Genomic DNA, 19,930 nt, shown 5'->3' with positions numbered 1-19,930 from the left:
TCTCAACCATTTCCGGCAATTCAGTATGCCAACTTCAGTCCCCATACACATCTTATGTATAAACAATTTTGTAGCGAGCACATTGTACTTATGTGGGAGCGATCTAGATGCTTGTAAAACAATAAACTGGTAGCCGAGATCGCAGGAATTCTTTTTATTCCATGATTATGTATAAACATTCAAACGTATCGATAAGGCATACTGAAACCATCAGCATCTGGATGTCGTGAATTCATATTTCAAGTGCTTCCTTCCAAGACTTGACAACAGCTAGTGAGGAAGTCTTCAAGTTAATTTTTGTCTGCTTTTTTAAACACAAAGGCGCTTTGAAAAGTAATGCCTCCGAATTTCCTCTATATTGCATGACGTATTACATGTCAGTTGCATTACACGGTCGACTTTCCCGCTCCGCTGCCTAAGGTTGCAGCACTCTGCCAATAGACGGCCCCGAATTCTAGCCTCGAACGTGGCCATTGTTAACGTAACTACTTCGGTGGCGAGAGACCCTCAGAAAACTGAAAGCACAAAGTCGAAGTGTTCTCCCGCCTTGTCCTTCAGCACGACAATGCCAGATCATACAAGAGCGCTACGACATCTGCAACAATCCGATGCCTTGGGTTCACTGACATCGATCACCCTATATATACACTCCCGAGTTGCCACCATCTGCTTTTCATCTTTTCCAAAACTTACTTTGAGAGTGATGATGCGGTGCAAGTAGAAGTGAGATTGTGATTGAGGCTCTGTCAACAAAGTCAAACATTTTACGATAACGGTATCAACAAACTGGTCTCTCGTTGGGAGTAATGCGTTAGTCTTCAGGGTAATTATGTTAATAAATAAATATGTAGACATAAACAATGACGATGTAGAATGTTAATAAAATTTGTGTTATCTAAAAACCTTGAAGGTTTCTCACATAAAAACAATTCGGAGGCATTACTTTTCATCACGTCCTCGTAGATATACACTCCTGGAAATTGAAATAAGAACACCGTGAATTCATTGTCCCAGGAAGGGGAAACTTTATTGACACATTCCTGGGGTCAGATATATCACATGATCACACTCACAGAACCACAGGCACATAGACACAGGCAACAGAGCATGCACAATGTCGGCACTAGTACAGTGTATATCCACCTTTCGCAGCAATGCAGGCTGCTATTCTCCCATGGAGACGATCGTAGAGATGCTGGATGTAGTCCTGTGGAACGGCTTGCCATGCCATTTCCACCTGGCGCCTCAGTTGGACCAGCGTTCGTGCTGGACGTGCAGACCGCGTGAGACGACGCTTCATCCAGTCCCAAACATGCTCAATGGGGGACAGATCCGGAGATCTTGCTGGCCAGGGTAGTTGACTTACACCTTCTAGAGCACGTTGGGTGGCACGGGATACATGCGGACGTGCATTGTCCTGTTGGAACAGCAAGTTCCCTTGCCGGTCTAGGAATGGTAGAACGATGGGTTCGATGACGGTTTGGATGTACCGTGCACTATTCAGTGTCCCCTCGACGATCACCAGTGGTGTACGGCCAGTGTAGGAGATCGCTCCCCACACCATGATGCCGGGTGTTGGCCCTGTGTGCCTCGGTCGTATGCAGTCCTGATTGTGGCGCTCACCTGCACGGCGCCAAACACGCATACGACCATCATTGGCACCAAGGCAGAAGCGACTCTCATCGCTGAAGACGACACGTCTCCATTCGTCCCTCCATTCACGCCTGTCGCGACACCACTGGAGGCGGGCTGCACGATGTTGGGGCGTGAGCGGAAGACGGCCTAACGGTGTGCGGGACCGTAGCCCAGCTTCATGGAGACGGTTGCGAATGGTCCTCGCCGATACCCCAGGAGCAACAGTGTCCCTAAATTGCTGGGAAGTGGTGGTGCGGTCCCCTACGGCACTGCGTAGGATCCTGCGGTCTTGGCGTGCATCCGTGCGTCGCTGCGGTTCGGTCCCAGGTCGACGGGCACGTGCACCTTCCGCCGATCACTGGCGACAACATCGATGTCCTGTGGAGACCTCACGCCCCACGTGTTGAGCAATTCGGCGGTACATCCACCCGGCCTCCCGCATGCCCACTATACGCCCTCGCTCAAAGTCCGTCAACTGCACATACGGTTCACGTCCACGCTGTCGCGGCATGCTACCAGCGTTAAAGACTGCGATGGAGCTCCGTATGCCACGGCAAACTGGCTGACACTGACGGCGGCGGTGCACAAATGCTGCGCAGCTAGCGCCATTCGACGGCCAACACCGCGGTTCCTGGTGTGTCCGCTGTGCCGTGCGTGTGATCATTGCTTGTACAGCCCTCTCGCAGTGTCCGGAGCAAGTATGGTGGGTCTGACACACCGGTGTCAATGTGTTCTTTTTTCCATTTCCAGGAGTGTATTTTGCGTTTATTTTTGGTGAATTTAGATTTATGGTATTCAGTCTCGCTACCAATCCCTGTACGTGACTTGATGCTGTTTGCTCAGGAAGAGGCCTAGTATGTTGTCGCAACCATTTACATTTCGTGTTGGTGCCTGAAATAATTGCTCTAATAAATTTTCGGAGAAACCACTTTGCACAAATTCGGGCGATGTTTTATACCTACCACCAATCTTAAAAATGTTTTCTCGACCCCTTCAGCTACTACATCAACACTCTTTTTTTATTTTGAGCACAACTCTACCCTTATTAACTCACATCTCTTATCTGTTTCAATTTCACTGCAAGATAAGCTACTGTTAACAGCAACAAGCACGCCACCACCAACTGAATTTAATCTATTCTTGGCAAAAACTTACGTCCAGCTTTAGCAAGCTGTAAGTAGTTTTAAAGATTTGTGCATCAGTGACTTCTATGAGCCCTTGGAGCCCTGGTGCTTTCTCAATAGACCCATGAAAATTTACAGTTATTATAAGAAAGTTTTCTAGCTCTACCCTCGTCCTCTGTTTCACCTGCAGCCTTTAAGACTGAACCTTTCTTTATGCTTTTCTGAGACCATTTAACCTAAAAAACTGACCAGTCCACTGCACACAGTCCCACACCTCCAGTTTGTAATGGACCCCTGACCTACGTCTCTCCATCCTATGGTGCATGTCAAGGACTTTGCAGCCTGGACAATCGCAGACCGTCTGAGCTTCTCATTCAGTCCCTCCACTCGTCTCTGTACGAAAGTTCCACAGTCGGTCCTGTGAGAAACGCTACTGAAAGTGAGTCCCGCCATTATCTTAGAATTACTACAGGTATCCGCTGGCAACCAGAGAGAATCTCTTCCGATATAAAGAGACACACATTCTTTGTACCAACATCCAACACCACCTGCAGTTAACTACATCCTACGCTCTTCACGGCATCTGGAAGCACCCGTTCCAATCTAGAATGAGTCCCCCCCCCCCCCCTCCCGAGGGTACAATGGACTTTTTTCCATCCTTGGCATCCATTTCCCTAGGGGGTTACGTTGGAGTTCGCAAATATAAATAATCCCACCGTGCAGGCCGTTAGGCTTCCTTTCAAACGGGCAAGTGATTATGGCTGGTTCAGGATCTTTATCCGCCAGAGATAGGACCGGAAACTGGTTTATCAGACGAACCGGAGAGGTCTTTCGATCGGTTCCCTGGAACGTCTTTCGCTGACAGCCACACATTGAAATGACTTTCCCCTCGACCACAGTTGAGGAATCAACATCAATGAGGGCAGTAATCGGATGGTCCACAGTAGTGGGACTCGCTGAGCATCCCTTGGATCCCCAAGTCTGTCCCCTGAAGCAGCAGTGCCCTTTGGCAACAGGTTTCGGCTGCGATCGAAGCTACTAGCATCACCTGCAGGTGTGCGAAAAGCTCACACCCGAACACAGCATTGACAGTTCCTACCCATACTAAAGACGAAGGGTATCTACGATACACAAACACGCACGACATTTAAAAATTAAATTACAAAACTACATTACAAAACTAAATAAGTAGCTCGCTTCTACTTAGAACCTCGTAATATAATACACAGAAAACGACCTACTCTGTTGGTGCAGCTTCAGCGGAAGCTGGCGCGTAGTTGACATTGATATCCTTTCACACTGCATTTTAATCCCACTGCAGGTCCTTTGTTTTATTCCCATCATGGCTTCTTCGATGTATAGGTTGATCAGTATGGTCTCATATCATTTATTATTCGAGCAATGAAAAATATATCACTTTCGGTCCACGCCTGTGTGCTCTTGCTGTGCCTGTTGTCTGTGACAGGTTTGGATTCTGGGGGAGGGATGTTTCTTTCTTCAGCCTGGAGTTGGTGGACCTCCCCCTACTTCCAAGCCAAAGTGGTCCCACACTTAAGAAGTGAGCGCAGGGGAGCTGACGTGGGTATCAACTCGAAAGGCACCAAGGATACGCCGGTATTAACGTCCCCATCAACTTTGTCACTTACCATCACTTCATGAGACACTGAGGAGAAGTCTGAAATTTAACACAGGACTTTTGTGGAAAGACTGATGACCTGGAATTTTACGCCTCTTCTCCAGTTGGCTGCCAGATACAGACAGTGAGAATTTTCCGCCTCCAGGATTTGAACCGGCGTACCTCCGAGTCGGGGTAACTCGGCTACCTTCTATCTTTTGAGTGATCGGTCCTCTGACTGGTTCGATGCGACCCACCACAAACAGCTCTCCTGTGCCAACCTTTCCAGTTTGCAGACTGTGTCCTCAATTACTTGGTGGATATATTCAAGTCATTGTCTTCCTCCACGGTTTTTACCTCCAACAGATCTCTCTCTAGAACCACAGAAGTCGCTAATGATTTAACACATCTCCTATCATCCTGTCCCTTTCTTCTTGTCTGTGCTACCCATATATTCCCTTCCTCGTCGATTCTGCTCAGAACCTCCTCATTCCCTACCTTATCAGACCACCTAATTTTCAAGATCGTCTGTAGTACCACATCCCAAACACTTGTCTTCTGTTCCGGTTTTCCCACAGTATATGTTTCACTACCATACAATGGTGTGCTCCAAACGAACGCACTCAGAAATGTCTCCCTCAAATTAAAGCCTATGTTTGATAATAGTAGACTTTTTTTGGACAAGATTGCCCTTTTTAGCAATGCTGATCTGTTTCTTATGCCGTCTTTGCTCCGTCCGTCATTGGTTATTTTGCTGCCTAGGTAGCAGTACTCCTTGATGTCATCTTGATTTCAGATGTTAAGCTTCCTGCTGTTTTCTTTTCCGCTACTTCTAATGGCTTTTGTCTATCTTCGGTTCACTCGCAAACTATATTCTGTAGTCATTAGACTGTTCATTCCATTCAACAGATTTTGTAATTCTTCTTTACTTCAATTAGAACAGTAATCAGCGAATCGTATAATTGATATCCTTTCACTTTATGTTTAATTCCACTCCTGAACCTTTTATTTCCATCATTGCTTCTTCGATGTAAAGACCGAACAGTAGGGGTGAAAGACTACATCCCTGTCATACACTCTTTTTAATCGAGCACTTCGTTCTTAGTCGTCCATTGTTATTATCCCCTCTTGGCTCTTGTACATGTTGTGTATTACCCGTCCCTCCCTGAAACTTACGCCTGTTTTCTCAGAATTGCCCCGTTTCACATTGTCGAATGTTTTTTCCAGGTCGACAAATCCTATGAACCAGCCTTGATTTTTCTCCAATTAGGCTTCTTTTATCAAACGCAACGTCAGAACTGATTCTTTCGTACATTTACCATCCGTAAAGGCAAATTTATCGTCATATAAGAGATCCCCAGTTTTCTTATCCATTCTCCTGTACATTATTCTCGTCAGCAGCATGGAAGCATGAGCTGTTAAGCTGACTGTGTGATAATTGTCGTACTTAGCTGCGCTTGCTGTCTTCGGAATTGAATCGTTGATATTTTTCCGAAAGTTTGATGGTATGTCGTTAGTCTTACAGTATCTACAGAAGAATAACCGTCTAGTTGCTACTTCCCCAGTGATTTGAGTAATTCCGATGGAATGTTATGTACCTCATCTGCCTTATTTAATCTGAAGTATTCGAGAGCTGCTTGAATGTATCATTTACGTCTTGCATATGGACTTCAATTTCGTCTATCACGTCATCAATTCCTTCCCTTGACAGAGGCCTCCAATGCTCCAATGTACTCTTTTCACCTATCAACTCTCTTCGCAGCACTTAACCGCGGAATTCTCTTTCCGTTCTTAATTTTGCCGCTCTTGCTTTTAATTCCACTGAAGGTTAAGTATGGTTTTACTATATGCTGATCAGTCCTTCCAGCGATCATTTCTTTTCCAGTTTCTTCACATTTTTCCTGCTGGCATTGTGCCTTCGCTTGCCCGCACTTCCTTTCTACGTTACTGGTAGGTGATTTCCATTGCTGTATTCCTACATCTGAATCTACATACATAGTCCGCAATCCATCATACGGTGCGTGGCGGAGGGTACCTCGTACCACAACTAGCATCTTCTCTCCCTGTTCCACCCCCAAACAGAACGAGGGAAAAATGACTGCCTATATGCCTCTGTACGAGCCCTAATCTCTCTTATCTTATCTTTGTGGTCTTTCCGCGAAATGTAAGTTGGCGGCAGTAAAATTGTACTGCAGTCAGCCTCAAATGCTGGTTCTCTAAATTTCCTCAGTAGCGATTCACGAAAAGAACGCCTCCTTTCCTCTAGAGACTCCCACCCGAGTTCCTGAAGCATTTCTCTAAAACTCGCGTGATGATCAAATCTACCAGTAACGAATCTAGCAGCCCACTCCTGAATTGCTTCTATGTCCTCCCTCAATCCGACCTGATAGGGATCCCAAACACTCGAGCAGTACTCAAGAATAGGTCGCGCCAGTGTTCTATAAGCGGTCTCGTTTACAGATGAACCACATCTTCCCAAAATTCTACAAGTGAACCGAAGACGACTATACGCCTTACCGACAACTGCCATTACATGCTTGTCCCACTTCATATCGCTCTGCAATTTTACGCCCAAATATTTAATCGACGTGACTGTGTCAAGCGCTACACTACTAATGGAGTATTCAAACATTACAGGATTCTTTTTCCTATTCATGTGCATTAATTTACATTTATCTATGTTTAGAGTTAGCTGCCTTTCTTTACACCAATCACAAATCCTGTCCAAGTAATCTTGTATCCTACTACAGTCACTCAACGACGACACCTTCCCGTACACCATAGCATCATCAGCAAACAGCCGCACATTGCTATCCACCCTATCCAAAAGATCATTTATGTAGATAGAAAACAACAGCGGACCTACCACACTTCCCTGGGGCACACCAGATCATACCCTCACCTCCGATGAACACTCACCATCGAGGACAATGTACTGGGTTCTATTACTTAAGAAGTCTGTCTTTTCCTGAACGTTTTCACGATAATTACTCGAACAAATACATCTCTTGTGGTACGATCAACTTATTCTGGACGGCGCGCGAGTTTCTGAGGGACAGATTGCTGAAACGTGTCAACGGGGCAGCCGGTGCGCATTAGCAGCACTGAGTTGGCGGCCGGACCAGAACGGTTAGACCCTGGAGAGGACGGACAACAGCCAGCGGGGTTGGGGGAGGGGAGCGCCACGCGCGTGCGTGCGCCCCGGACGTGCGTACGGGCGTGCGTGTGAAACCGGCCCACGCATCGCAGGCCCGCGGCAACCTGGCCCGGGGGCAGTCTGGCCGCCCGATATTTAAGTATTTAGGCGGGCGTGGCCGGGTGGGCGCGTGCCGCAATCGGGGCCCTCCGTCCCAGCGACAACAGCCGCCGCTCCAGAATAAACAGCGGTCCGGCGGCGCTGCGTGCGTGCGTGCGCGTGCGTGCGTGCGAGAGGGGCCTCCTTCCCGCCGCGCATTACCTCCATTACGCGGGATTTGTACGGGCCCGCCAGAGGACGCGACAAATGTAGACGTGTGTCGCGGGCAGCGCGTGGCTCTCCACCGCCCCACAGCCAGTTTGTTGTCGTCGTACGTGCGGAGCCGCCGCTAAGTCGGATTACGCCGAGAGAGACATTTGTCGCGTGTCAACAGCGCGGACAGCCACTCGCGGGCCGGCCTTGCCGACGCCACGGTCTGACTCTGCTGTCCGGCCTAGAGGGGATTAGCAGGCGCAGCCGGGGTATCAATACTGTCGCGCTGGAACCGTTCCCACACCTACAGCGGCGCCACCTAAATTAGGCGTCAAGTCAAGTTGGGCCCCGCTGGACAACCGCTGATCCCCTGCCTGTGGTGCCTTCAGGGGTCACGTGAAGACTGCACCACTGCTGTCGGCTTCCAGATTTATGTGAATAGTTACTGGATTTTAAATCGATTAGAAGGAAACAATGCTAGAATTAATCAATGAAAGCGAACCTCGAGATTACATATCGAGTTTACTATTTCCCGTTGATCAAATAATTTGGATGAAGTTGACTATGAGATACAGCACATGAAGATAATCGTATAAACATACAATAGGGCCGGACAAACAATAAATTTTTCTAAAACAAAATATCTCTCTACAGAGAGTTAACATATTATCACAGATGCAAAAACTATGAGGCATGTCAGAAATGAAAACAACCACGCGGGATTAGCCGAACGGTCAGAGGCGCTACAGTCATGGACTCTGCGGCTGGTCCCGGCCGAGGTTCGAGTCCTCCCTCGGGCATGGGTGTGTGTGTTTGTCCTTAGGATAATTTAGGTTAAGTAGTGTGTAAGCTTAGGGACTGATGACCTTAGCAGTTAAGACCCATAAGATTTCACACACATTTTGAGAAATGAAAACATCTGGAAGTGAAATCTCAGATGAGTGTTCAGTAAACGAGAAGTAAGGGAGAGCACAACACAAACTAAATAAGCACTCAACAAGCTGAATTCCATCCTATCGTCAGATAAAATTAAGAAAAAAACAAAAAAGTTACACTAATCTTTCTGCACTTTTTTTTTTTTTTTTTTTTTAATGCTGCATTTGGACCGCTAGGACTCGTCATCAAATGAATTTTGTGCCGGCCGTAGTGCTCCACTAGGTTCACTTAGCCGAAACTAACGGCCTCCACTGAGCAGCTCTCAAGCCGCATAGCTGAGGTCACGGGCTCCGTCGGCCATGTCGTAAATGTGTAAATGGCAGCTGTATTATAAAACTACAATCTGAGAAAACCGGCGTTTCCCGAGTATTTATTTATTCCAATCTTCTGTTAGTCCATCTCCGCCTCCCTCCTCTCACTGTCTTCTCTCTGTGCATCTTCTTCTTCCCCCTTTCTCCATCCATACTCCTCTCTCACCCTCTCCTTATCTATTCCCTTTGTCCATCTCTCCTCCCTCGTCTCTCTATCCATTCCGCCTGCCCCTGTGCATCACATCCATCCCTCCCTCTCTGTACATCTTCACCACCACCTCTCTCTGTCCGCCTCATCCACACCTCCCTTCCCCCTCGCTCTCTGCACATCTCCTCCTGCCCTTCACTCTCTGTCAGTCTGCACCTCCACGTCTGTCTATCTGCTCCTCCCCCCTGCGTTCATCTCCTCCTCCTCCCCCTCTAATTTCCTCCCCTCCCCTTCCCTTTGTCTATCTCCCCCTCCCCCTCTCTCTACCTCCTGCTCCCCTGTCTCTGTCCATCTCTCCTCCCCCTGTTCGTCTCCTACTCTTTCCTTTCATTTTCAATCTACTCCTCTCCCCTCTCACTGACCGTCTACTCCCCTTCCTCCATCCACTTCCTCCTCTCCCTGTGTCTGTTCATCTCCTCCCCCCATCTCTCTGCCTGCCACTTCTTCCCACTGTCCCTGTCTATCTCCTACTCTTTCCTTTCTCTGTCCATTTCTCCCCTAAAGCTATCTATCTGCTTGTCCATCTATATGTGCCTATCTTCTCCTTCCCCCTCGCCGTAAAAGTTGGAAATTATGTGTTAAGTTTGTGACAAGTCTCCAAGGGCTCTCTTTCTCAAATACTGGATCACTAAAGGATTGGTATTACCGCGCCGTGAGCTACACTGCTTTTTCACCCCTGGCTCCTCCACAAGTGTGTGGTTGTTATCCCACAGTCATTCTTTCCAGGCAGTAAATAACATGTGAACCATGTTTTGCTGAAATCAGTCCAGTGGTTTAGGAGAAGATGTTGAACATACATACATTCATACACTCATTTTTATAACTTGTATGGATTATACATCGAACTGGAAATAGAGAATTATAAAAGAAAAAAATAGTTTAAGAAGAGCGATGAGAGATGATAGATTGACTAGTAAAGGTCTCCTTACCTGCGCTGTCCGGGTAGGAGGTCTCATAATGTGACCTAGAGCAAATTTTCTTCCTAAGGTATGTTGATGTGCTAGTCTACTTAATTCTAAGTTAGTTTTACATCTTCACCGAGGCACCTGGTACAATAACTACCCACACTAAGTTATATATTTTATATCGTGTCTATATACTATGTGATTAAGAATCACTATTGATATGTCCTGTGTATGCTATGTATTGTACCTCTTCATGCGTTTTATCCTGTGTTTTCTTTCATTCTAACTCGTTCTGTGTGTTAAAAAGTCTGTGTTACTATAGTGACAGGTTTACTGTACGCACGGTCAATAACCGACCACATTTATAACATATGCCCCTCTGATTTGATATACGTCTAATGTTCCTATATTTGGATATCTACATTTTCTTCTTTGTGTGTTATGCCCCCTGTGTCGGTGTTGGAAGAATCTGTAGTACTGGGATCCCCATCTGAACTAACCAAGTCGCCTCTCTGACGTCTGCTACGAGGCCTGTAAGGTCTCATTTGTTTGTAGATGGTGTGTTCTGTCTTGGAGATGTGGTCTGTACCAAGTCCTATCTCAGTTACACGTTTCACAGACATTTTAAAAACTTTCACTCGCGTTCACATGAATAACACTACGCGCAGCCAATGGGGGTGGTGACAGAAAGGACCCAGCCACCCCTTAAATTAACCATTCCATATCTGTTCATAACCATGCCAACCCTGCGCCGTGGTGGGACAAAGGTACAAGCAAAAGAAGATTCGCTTATTTGGAGCAGAATCTTGGGAAATGACGAAGTGTGATAGATAAAGACTGGCAGCCACCCTAATGGATTTTTAAGATGACGTTGTGAAGTTTCAAGGCGAGAAAAATAAAAAAAAATCAGCAGGCCAATGGAAACTCCCACGTACATCACGGTATACTTGCAAAATAGCGTTTCAAATAGTATTGGTATCAGATGAAATTAGGGGATGAACGACGGCCGAAAAAGTACTTTCTTAGCAGCTGCCATATAGGAGAAAAAGAGGAAGACCCTGTGCGGAATAGGAAAAGTAATTGGAGGAGAGTATGCAACGAAGAAATTTAAGAGGAGATTTATAGGACTATGATCGATTGACTTGAATATAACGTTGCGAGAAGCAGCGCCGCAAATAATAACAATAATAATAAAGAACAATGAATAAAAATTTATAGAGAAACTATGGTATAATGAAACGGCCGTAACAAATCCGGAATATGCGAATCATAAATACAATAAGACAATTGACTCACTAACATTAGACGAGCACCAACAGGTTTTAATAAGCCTACAAAAATTGTACATCGTCTGGACCAGACGGAATAAATATCTAACTTATTAACTATGGGGGGACGCTGTCTGTGTGTGTGTGTGCGTGTTTGAAGGCTTTTATACTTTTTAAATCAATGCTGCCGAATTTATAGAGTTTCTACTCATTGGAAGATCGCAGAGGTAATTTCTATCTCTACAAAATAATTAAGAGACGTGTGTGACAATTGCAGGGAGACAGGTCTGTAAAATTTGCTGATAAATATTTCATAATCGCTTGAGAGCAGTAGTACATGTATGTATATGTATTCCGGGCAGAAGAACAACATGAATTTAGGAAGGGACCCTTCCAGAGCGATAATATTTATAGAAAAACGACCTGAAGCCAATCTAGAAACATTTATAGCTTTTAGTGACTTCGAGAAGGCTTTCGACTCAGACACTGGAAACAGATTATGGGAATTACGGAAAAAAGAGAATATCCTATAAATCTTCTACACACAATCTAAAACTTATACGAAGATTTCAAAACAGTCATAAACTCAGACTGCTCAAAGAGAGAAGCGATGAAAATAAATCAAATCAAGGGGCCACCCAAAGTCGTACCTCGATACCAACACTCTTTAAACTCTATAAGAGAATGGAAGATTAAATACATGGAGGTACACGAGTGAAATGATGTAGTTTTAATGAAGAATAAGGAAGGAAACTTATAAAATTCCGTTTATAGATTAAATGATGAAAGAAGACACTAAAAACATCAGTCACTAATATTAAACTTAAGACTAACTAAACATCCAGTCCGATCGAAAATTGCTACTGGAGACAAGGCAATAGAGCAAGTATCCAGTTTTAGGTATTTATGTTACGATATCAACCTAAATAACGTTAAAGATGAACAGAATAAAATCAATAACTCTCAGTACATATATGGAACTGTAAGTAAAACATTAAGTAACAAGAAAAGACACAAAATTAAAATTTTACAAAAAATGACTGGGCCTGACTTGCTCTGCGGTAATTAACCTTTGATTGAAAAAAGAGAAACTAAAGCAGCATACAAGATATGCCAAAGGCTGCTCAAGGAGAGGCCTTATAACAAATGATAACATACGAGAAGAACTAGAAATATTTAAGTTAAACGATGAAGTAGAAGTATATAGGGAGAAACGGGTGTAACATCTTGGACGTAGGGAAGACGACAGGCTTCCAGTTAATTTTAAACAAGTACGGGAAAAAGATATGTTGGAAGAAGGACAAAAGATAGTCTTACAAATGTGAAGTCGAAACAGACGCATTGCCTAAACTTCGAGGTGAAGAAGAAGAAAAAAGATTTAATTCGCAGAAGAATATATTGTGTACAGGCGGCAAAATTTACCTTTACCTCGTAGTTTAAAAATATGAAGTCAACTAACAGGATGACTCAGTTACTAAACTGCATTGTTCCTGTTGTGATCTTCAGGCCGAAAACGCAGTCTAATGCAGCTTTCCAAAAATGGCTGCCTCTGAGCACTGTGGGACTTAACTTCTAAGGTCATCAGGCCCCTAGAACTTAGAACTACTTAAACCTAACTAACCTAAGGACATCACACACATCCATGCCCGAGGCAGGATTCGAACCTGCGACCGTAGCGGTCGCGTGGTTCCAGACTGTAGCGCCTAGAACCGCTCGGCCACCCCGGCCGGTGCAGCTTTCCACAACATTCTATACTGTGGAAGTCTCTTCATCTCTGCTTAGCTACTCGAACCTACATCCACTTGAAAATGCTTACTGCAGTCAAGGCCTCCTTAATATTCACCCCAACTCATCCCTCACTTACCAAACTCACGACTCCTCTATGTCACAAGATGTGTCCCATAGATAAATTCCTTCTTTTTTAGCCAAACTGTGCCACAATTTTTTTCACCCCAATTCTAATCAGTGCTTCCTAGTTATTCGATCTATCCATTGGACCTTCAGCATTCCTTTGTAGCAGTATATTAAAATCTTCTCTTCTTATCTGAACTGTTTGTTATCCTCGTCTCACTAAAATGTACAAGGCTACAGCCCAGATACTTTCAGAAAAAAAATTTATTTCGATGTTTACAAATTTCTCTTTTACAGAAAGGCTTTACTTACTGTCAGTCTGTCTTCTTCACTTCTGTCATCGTCTTTTATTTTGTTTCCATAATAGTAATACTATCTACGACTTTCTCAGAGTTTCATTTACAAATCATTTCCTCAGCATTGCCTGATTTTATTCGATTAAATTTCGTTTCCCTTGTTTTACCTTTGTCAATGTTGATCTTATAATCTCTTTTCAAGACACTGTTCATTCCGCTCAATTGATCTTCCAAGTCCTTTGCCATTTCTGACAGAATTACAATGCGATCGGCAAACCTCAGAACTTTTGATTCTTCTCCCGGAACTTTATTACCTACTCTAAATTTCTTTTGTTTCCTTTACTGCTTGCTCAATCTACAGGCTGAATAACGTCTGGGATAGGATGCAACGTTGTTCTCTCTCCTTTCTCATTCACTGCTGCCCTTTCGTACCCTTCGAATCTTATAACTGCCCTCTGTACACGTACACGTTTTCGATACCCTTGCGGACTTCGTTCCTGCCACCTTCAAAATTCCAAACAGTATTGCAGTCAACATTCTCAAATGCTTTAACTATACCTACAAACGCTATAAACGTAAATTTTCCTTTTTTTCACCTGTCTTCTATGATAAGTCGTAAGGTCAGTATTGCTTCGCGTCCTCCGATGTTTCTCCAAACCCAAAATGATTTTCCCTGAGGTCGGCTTCTACAAGTCTTTCCATTCTACTGTAAGTACTTGGGTCGATGATTTTCAAACTACACTAAATAACTGATATTTGACGCATATTCCCACACATCAGTACCTGCCTTCGCACTACATAGCCGTCTTCAAATCAAAATGTCTTTCATCGTGATCTAATTTGTGTGGATCTAAGATCGTTAATGAAAATGAAAAGAATATACAAGAGTATGTGACTGTCCTGTACGAATTATTATGCCTTCATCAAAGAGTGCTTTTGCGTATGACTACGTAGCTTACATGGAACGGAGTTCACTAGCGTTGTGACGCAGTTCCATCAGAAAATGTAATAATTAGTGCAAATGGTTCAAATGGCTCTCAGCACTATGGGACTCAACTGCTGTGGTCATTAGTCCCCTAGAACTTAGAACTACTTAAACCTAACTAACCTAAGGACATCACAAACATCCATGCCCGAGGCAGGATTCGAACCTGCGACCGTAGCAGTCGCACGGTTCCGGACTGCGCGCCTAGAACCGCGAGACCACCGCGGCCGGCAATAATTAGTGCAAATCCAAAATAAAAGAAAGACATTTGTTTTTTATTTTGAATTATAAATTTTATCCTACAAATTCGTACAATTTTGTTACTAAAAAAAAACTTTCCTTTGCGAGCATCAGATGTTGTCGTGGATAACTGACCATTTGTTGAATAATCTGTGAGGCAAGGTTGATCTTACTATCGATTAAATGACTTCCCAGTAACACGACGTTTCCATTGGTACGACTCACGTTTAAACACTTGTCGCGTCAAAAGCACACATGTAACATTGCCTCTGAAACCGGCGGCACACGTTACCCCTATTCCTGGAGAATGGCGTAAATTTCAGGTGACGGGCCATTCAGTGCCGGAAGAACAGTACAAATATCCCTGTATTCAATGTATTTTGCCTTCGCGAATTCTTGTTCGATCTACAAAACAGTCATTTCACTGTATCTCGGTTATTAATTAAGTTACGTGAATGTTTTGCTTCATGGATCTCTGGTCACTGTTCGTCAACGTGAAAATTTACAGATGTCTTTACGGGTCATTAGTAGTTTGAGTTGAGAAATTAACGCTGCTCACCTTGTGTTTTTGTGTGTCCGTGCAAATGTGTGTGTGTGTGTGTGTGTGTGTGTGTGTGCGTGCGTGTTATTTGATTGTCACACAGTTCTTCGCATTAAATACTCTGGAACGCAAAGATTTTCGTGTCACAATCCGAAATACACGTCAGCAGGTATACAGCGTTAACTTCCGCTTGTTAAACGCAGAAACTTACTAGTTGAGCAGATCGGTTTAAATTAGAGAAACGTTGCTTTAGTAATGAAATATTTATTTCACGCACAGTGCAACAGCAGACGAAGTGATGATAACATCACACACTGGTTAATATATGAATACAGGCATCTAAAGATGGGCATATATGTCTGAAACCGGTTAGGGTTAAAAGAAGAAACTTAGTGGCTGCTAGCTCTTATCGTTGCATTTATTCAGCATACATCGTACAATAAAGGAATGTTAATAGAGCTGTTTTGACAGTCACTCTTTTTTCATTTGACTCTCAGGTTTGGAACTAACCAAACCTACGTACTTGTACATGCAAAGTAGTAGTCACAAAATCATTCCAATAAAAAGTCCTCGTCTCAATAAAATATCGCCGTATTGTCTCTCTCTATTCTGGGGAAGGAGCTGGCAATTTTAAAGTAAGACAAGTACGAAGCTGTGTAACTCACATAAAAGTAAATCCATATTTCCAGTGCAGGTCCGTAGAGTGCGCAGTGTCTTCAATAGTGAACGGGACAACGCGACAAGTGAGCACTGTTGACTAAGTCAACATGTCTCAAAGAATCATTTCAAGCTTACAGCGTGGGCGCTTTGTCACTTAACGGCAAGAGGATTTGTCTGCTTGGGAACTCGACAGCCGAATCGAAGTTTACAATAGCAATGTAATTTCAACATTCTGCCGCTATTGTCAGACACAAAACACTGAAATTGTCTCTCGTAGTGAACGCCCGCGATCAACAATACCGGCTGTTGACCGTTACCTTATTATGTCTATTATGTACCACGAGGAGAACGCAACTTCACTGTGCACTGCCTTGAAACCCTCCCACTTATTTTTAGATTTCCGTAACATAGTCGGTAAAAACGGAACCGTTATGGGATAAATTTGTTATCCGTAGTTCTGTCCCCGTGTAATGACCCCTTTTCTTGAAGAACGGGTACAGGTATCAAGTTGACATTTACGTAAAATACTAAGGTCTACAGTCCCTTGGCGGTATAGAAAATTTAACCCTGTAAGTCAGTGCAATCAAAAGATACGCTCATACAGGTCACATAATTCGAAACTCGCGAACCCACTCCTCAAAGATTATAGATGAACGATCTATATACCAGGTGCAGGAGTATGAAATCGGAATTTGGTTGCAATAATTACACATCTGTTGTTTGAAACTGACAAAGAATATTTTATTCAAAATAATCTCCATTGCTATTTAGACATTTATCCCACCTCTCCGACAGGCTTTGAATGCCACGCCAAAAAAAGAAAAAAACACAGTTCTTCTTTTGAAGCGAGACAGTTTCGTACATTTCCATACGAATTGAAGCATTGTTCAGCGATATCGTGTCCCAGTGTTGCAAATAGATGATGATCGGACAGAACAAAGTTTGGAGAATAAGCCTCACCCCTATCATTTCCCAACTCAAACCGCAACCGTCTCTAGTTGTTAAATTATACTTTCAAAAGTATGGATTACAGATACAACTCCACTTCGCAGCCATGGCTGTAGTACGCTTAGTAGTCGATAACCGGGCACAGAACTCCATATTACTTCAGTGATTCATAACTCGCTTGAAAGGATGATTTCAAAGGCGACTTTTAATGAACGACTTTCAGTCTCAAAAATGGTTCAAATGGCTCTGAGCACTATGGGATTCAACTGCTGAGGTCATTAGTCCCCTAGAACTTAGAACTAGTTAAACCTAACTAACCTAAGGACATCACAAACATCCATACCCGAGGCAGGATTCGAACCTGCGACCGTAGCGGTCTCGCGGTTCCAGACTGCAGCGCCTTTAACCGCACGGCCACTTCGGCCGGCTCTTTCAGTCTCTTTAGACGCAACTGGGATGGCTGAGACGAACCATACAAAACGCAACCGTCTGTAGTCGATCAGTTTGGCCTCTAATCATTCAGTACCACACAACAGTACAAACCATACAGCAGCATGGATCTTGAAGAAGCCAGGGCAGAGACCAAGTGCATTGGAACCTGCGTTCATGGCGTCAGGTTCTGTTCTCCAACAAGTACTCGATTTGTCTGACATCGAACGTAGAAGAGCGTGGAAGCGGTCGGTTCCAAATGTACATTTCAGGCCTACTGCCTCATGGATTCTGTAGGGAGGTGGGTCACTCATGTTTACGGCCAAGATTATAAGTCGATGTCTGTCAACTCCATCACTTTCGAGCGTAGTTAGAACTTGTGCAGTATCGGGACACGCTTCCAGAACCTATTGTACAGCCCTACAGTCAATATTTCGGCGGTTAGTTCGTCTTTCAATACGATAATGCATGAAAAGTAGCTCTCACTAGGTGGACACATTCCTCGAAAAGGCAAGAATCGAGTAAATGGAATCGCCTGCGGTACCTGATGACATAAAGCTGACTGAGCATGCATACATGGGACCAACTGAAACTTACACTGTATTGTTTCGAGAGCCGTTTTCAAACACTGGATGATCTCAGGACGGGCACTGTCGAAGTGTGGGAGACGCGTAACCATCTTGTAGCACGTAACGACGGACCAAGCTTATTATTATGCGTAGGGTAGAGCAATATGGTATTGGAGTGTTATCTAGCAGCAGCTTTTGATTTCAAACGCATACAGTGATGTTCACTTCCAAACAGAACTGCCTTAGTTTGGTTATTGTTGGGTTTTGTTTTAGTTTCATCAGGATTAATCCTTCATTTGCTGCGCATCTGTGAATCTAAACCATACATACGGATATGCTAACGTGGCAAAAAGAATTTTGAGGATTTTACACAAAATACGCGTTGATTTTGGTATGACTGTTGTAGTGAAATGTCGCGAAACGGTATGTTTCTGCTTAGTAGTGCTATAATGCTTCTGAACGTAAAGGTATAGCATGAGCATTTGTATGTCGCTAGATCTTTTCTCAGTTAATTTTTGTGTGCGTCCTCACTGAAGAAATGAAGACATGAAACACAGATACTTGGTGATGAAAGCTTTACATACACGCGTAATGTATTTGATAGAATAAGGCTTACGCCATACACGGATTTGGAACCGAATCGTAATTGTTCTAAATTTTGTTTTCATGTTCAGATAAATCATCAGTGATATTTTGTCTAGCAATAAAAGAAAAAAATATGTTAAGCGTCTATGAATCCGCTGATGCATCCATTGTGTACTTCGAGATTTCCTCCGCGCACCATTGACAATCGCTTGTGAGGTTAATGTAGCTATTACACATGTGTGCATTTTCAGAAGCAAGATGTATGAGACTGGTTCATTAGATGTAACCGAAAACCGACGAAGGAGACAGCTGCTGACGAAGAAAGTCACGTGTGATAGTTCCTCAGCGCTCACCAACTGCAAGTAGCAATACGTGCCCGTTCTCTTCCACTTCCCGCGTGGAGGTGGCACAGCCTGATTCTGCGCTAGAAGTGTATTCGTATGACTAATTGTTAGCCGAAGATGGCTTAGTGCAGTCGACTAAAGACAGATAATGACATTGCTTAGCGTCTACTGTACTCAAGCAACTCTGCTGAATACCGCTGATTACAGATAACTGATCGATGGATCCCGATGAAATTGGCCAGAGGTAGTTAGTCTGAGTGAGCAGCTGTAGGTGTTTATGTAATAATCATCCCACAGCTGTTGGGATTCCATGAAAAGCACTAATTTTTGGTCCATGAGACTAACTAAACACATCTGCACAGACTGAGAAATATAACACAAAACTGGGCCTGCGTTCTTTGAAACTTAAAAATCTGTCAATATAGTCTGGCGCAAAAGACGCATCTTCAAATTACTTCAACATAACTGGCCACTTAATGTATTTAAAATCGTTTCATAATTTTTGAAGCTTAGGGTATTTTCCGTAATTATTTAAAAATCGAATAGCCACCTGTGACAGAGAAGTAAGCTTACCTCAAGGTTCCATTATCGCCCCAGCCATGTGTAGCTTCTGTTTCGCCAAGTAATTAATAAAACACTCTTTTTCTTACCAACTTCCGTTGAATAAATGAGGAATTTGTTGTGGGACTTCGTGGAATATTCCCGCTTTAGACCCTTTAACGTTTAACTTTGTGTTCTGCCTTACGGCAGGTCTTGTCATGGGGGAGCCTCGTCAGAGAGGTCCACCGCATGAGATTCTTGGGAAGTGATTCCAGTGGTGGTTTCCCGTTGTCTTCCACTGATGATAATGAAATGATAATGAGGACAACACAACAACCAGTCCCTGAGCGGAGAAAATCTCCGACCCAGCCGGGAATATCGAACCCGGGCCCCTTGACGTGACAAGCCGCTGCGCTGACCATTCATCTATCGGGGCAGACTCAGATCCTCTAGTTCCCTGAAATTCCGGTAAGTGGGGACACATTGTGTTTC

The sequence above is a fragment of the Schistocerca nitens genome, chromosome 6 (assembly GCF_023898315.1).
Source record: "Schistocerca nitens isolate TAMUIC-IGC-003100 chromosome 6, iqSchNite1.1, whole genome shotgun sequence".
In the NCBI taxonomy this organism is placed as follows: Eukaryota; Metazoa; Arthropoda; class Insecta; order Orthoptera; family Acrididae; genus Schistocerca; species Schistocerca nitens.
The sequence above is the reverse complement of the archived record's forward strand: the minus strand, read 5'-3'. Positions refer to the sequence as shown.